The sequence below is a fragment of the Triticum urartu genome, chromosome 2A (genome assembly GCF_056163025.1).
Source record: "Triticum urartu cultivar PI428250 chromosome 2A, HENAU_Tu73, whole genome shotgun sequence".
Classification (NCBI taxonomy): domain Eukaryota; kingdom Viridiplantae; phylum Streptophyta; class Magnoliopsida; order Poales; family Poaceae; genus Triticum; species Triticum urartu.
This window is the reverse complement of record NC_141874.1, coordinates 547036777-547039699: the sequence shown is the minus strand read 5'-3', so window position 1 is coordinate 547039699 and position 2923 is coordinate 547036777.

Here is a 2923-nt window from a genome sequence, read left to right as displayed (position 1 = left end):
AAGAGTGGTCTATTTTTACTAAATCTCGATAGTGGTGATACACATATTCATAATATTGAAGCCAAAAGATGAAGAGTTGATAATGATGGTGCAACTTATTTGTGGCACTGCCGTTTAGGTCATATCGGAGTAAAGCGCATGAAGAAACTCCATACTGATGGACTTTTGGAACCACTTGATTATGAATCACTTGGTACTTGCGAACCGCGCCTCATGGGCAAGATGACTAAAACGCCATTCTCCGGAACTTTGGAGAGAGCAACGGATTTGTTGGAGATCATACATACAGATGTATGTGGTCCAATGAATGTTGAGGCTCGGGGCGGATATCGTTATTTTCTCACCTTCACAGATGATTTAAGCAGATATGGGTATATCTACTTAATGAAACATAAGTCTGAAACATTTGAAAAGTTCAAAGAATTTCAGAGTGAAGTTAAAAATCATCGTAACAAGAAAATAAAGTATCTACGATCTGATCGTGGAGGAGAATATTTGAGTTATGAGTTTGGTCTTCATTTAAAACAATGCGGAATAGTTTCGCAACTCACGCCACCCGGAACACCACAGCGTAATGGTATGTACGAACGTCGTAATCGTACTTTACTAGATATGGTGCGATCTATGATGTCTCTTACTGATTTACCGCTATCGTTTTGGGGTTATGCTTTAGAGACGGCCGCATTCACCTTAAATAGGGCACCATCGAAATCCGTTGAGACGACGCCTTATGAACTATGGTTTGGTAAGAAACCAAAGTTGTCGTTTCTGAAAGTTTGGGGCTGCGATGCTTATGTGAAAAAGCTTCAACCTGATAAGCTCGAACCCAAATAGGAGAAATGTGTCTTCATAGGATACCCAAAGGAGACTGTTGGGTACACCTTTTATCACAGATCCGAAGGCAAGACTTTTGTTGCTAAATTCGGAGTTTTTCTAGAGGAAAGTAGAACTTAATAAGGTAACTGTACCTGCTCCCTTATTGGAAAGTAGTTCATCACAGAAAACGGTTTCTGCGACACCTACACCAATTAGTGAGGAAGTTAATGATGATGATCATGAAACTTTAGATCAAGTTGTTACCGAACCTCGTAGGTCAACCAGAGTAAGATCCGCACTAGAGTGGTACGGTAATCCTGTTTTGGAAGTTATGTTACTAGACCATGACGAACCTACGAACTATGAAGAAGCGATGGTGAGCCCAGATTCCGCAAAATGGCTTGAGGCCATGAAATCTGAGATGGGATCCATGTATGAGAACAAAGTGTGGACTTTGGTTGACTTGCCCGTTGATCGGCAAGCAAATGAGAATAAATGGATCTTCAAGAAGAAGACTGACGCTGACGGTAATGTTACTGTCTATAAAGCTTGACTTGTTGCAAAAGGTTTTCGACAAGTTCAAGGGATTGACTACGATGAGACCTTCTCACCCATAGCGATGCTTAAGTCTGTCCGAATCATGTTAGCAATTACCGCATTTTATGATTATGAAATTTGGCAAATGGATGTCAAAACTGCATTCCTGAATGGATTTCTGGAAGAAGAGTTGTATATGATACAACCAGAAGGTTTTGTCGATCCAAAGGGAGCTAACAAAGTGTGCAAGCTCCAGTGATCCATTTATGGACTGGTGCAAGCCTCTCGGAGTTGGAATAAATGCTTTGATAGTGTGATCAAAGCATTTGGTTTTATACAGACTTTTGGAGAAGCCTGTATTTACAAGAAAGTGAGTGGGAGCTCTGTAGCATTTCTGATATTATATGTGGATGACATATTGCTGATTGGAAATGATATAGAATTTTTGGATAGCATAAAGGGATACTTGAATAAGAGTTTTTCTATGAAAGACCTCAGTGAAGCTGCTTACATATTGGGCATCAAGATCTATAGAGATAGATCAAGACGCTTAATTGGACTTTCACAAAGCACATACCTTGACAAAGTTTTGAAAAAGTTCAAAATGGATCAAGCAAAGAAAGGGTTCTTTCCTGTGTTACAAGGTGTGAAATTGAGTAAGACTCAATGCCCGACCACTGCAGAAGATAGAGAGAAGATGAAAGATGTTCCCTATGCTTCAGCCATTGGCTCTATCATGTATGCAATGCTGTGTACCAGACCTGATGTGTGCCTTGCTATAAGTCTAGCAGGGAGGTACCAAAGTAATCTAGGAGTGGATCACTGGACAGCGGTCAAGAACATCCTGAAATACCTGAAAAGGACTAAGGATATGTTCCTCATTTATGTAGGTGACAAAGAGCTCATCGTAAATGGTTACGTTGATGCAAGCTTTGACAAAGATCCGGACGATTCTAAATCGCAAACCGGACACGTGTTTATATTAAACAGTGGAGCTGTCAGTTGGTGCAGTTCGAAACAAAGCATCGTGGCGGGATCTACATGTGAAGCGGAGTACATAGCTGCTTTGGAAGCAGCAAATGAAGGAGTCTGGATGAAGGAGTTCATATCCGATCTAGGTGTCATACCTAGTGCATCGGGTCCAATGAAAATCTTTTGTGACAATACTGGTGCAATTGCCTTGGCGAAGGAATCCAGATTTCACAAGAGAACCAAGCACATCAAGAGATGCTTCAATTCCATCCGGGATTTAGTCCAGGTTGGAGACATAGAAATTTGCAAGATACATACGGATCTGAATGTTGCAGACCCGTTGACTAAGCCTCTTCCACGAGCAAAACATGATCAGCACCAAGGCTCCATGGGTGTTAGAATCATTACTGTATAATCTAGTTTATTGACTCTAGTGTAAGTGGGAGACTGAAGGAAATATGCCCTAGAGGCAATAATAAAGTTATTATTTATTTCCTTATATCATGATAAATGTTTATTATTCATGCTAGAATTGTATTAACCGGAAACATAATACATGTGTGTATACATAGACAAACAGAGTGTCACTAGTATGCCT